Source organism: Mauremys mutica, chromosome 18 (genome assembly GCF_020497125.1).
Source record: "Mauremys mutica isolate MM-2020 ecotype Southern chromosome 18, ASM2049712v1, whole genome shotgun sequence".
Taxonomy (NCBI): Eukaryota; Metazoa; Chordata; order Testudines; family Geoemydidae; genus Mauremys; species Mauremys mutica.
Window position 1 is genome coordinate 3,223,129 of NC_059089.1, and position 342 is coordinate 3,223,470.

At 56.4% G+C, this 342-nt stretch overlaps 1 non-coding gene across 1 annotated transcript; it reads right to left on the reverse strand.

Moving 5' to 3' along the window:
* Positions 1–73, reverse strand: TRNAF-GAA. Its single transcript has one exon. It is a non-coding gene; the product is annotated as a tRNA-Phe (tRNA).
* Between the last annotated feature and the right edge of the window lie 269 nt (positions 74–342).

The following is a 342-nucleotide window of genomic DNA, read 5'->3' on the forward strand; positions in this document are numbered from 1 at the left end:
TGCCAAAGCCTGGGATTGAACCAGGGACCTTCAGATTTTCAGTCTAACGCTCTCCCAACTGAGCTACTTTGGCAGCTGTATAATAGTATTTGGGCCTGTTGCTTCTCTGCCTGGGAGGTTTTGCAGCAGTTGCACACAAAAAGGACGTCATTGGGAGCAGCCCATGAAGACAAGACTCGCTTTTGCCTGCCTTGCTCAGCTTGACTTGCTGCCTCACCCCGTTCCTGCCCTAGTGCCCGGGTTGACCTGGTGGCGGAAGGGAACTGGGGGCCAGTGGCGCGGGGAGGAAGTTGAGCTGGACCCTGAGCTAGACTAGACCCTGGTGGTGAGAGTCTGGCCACC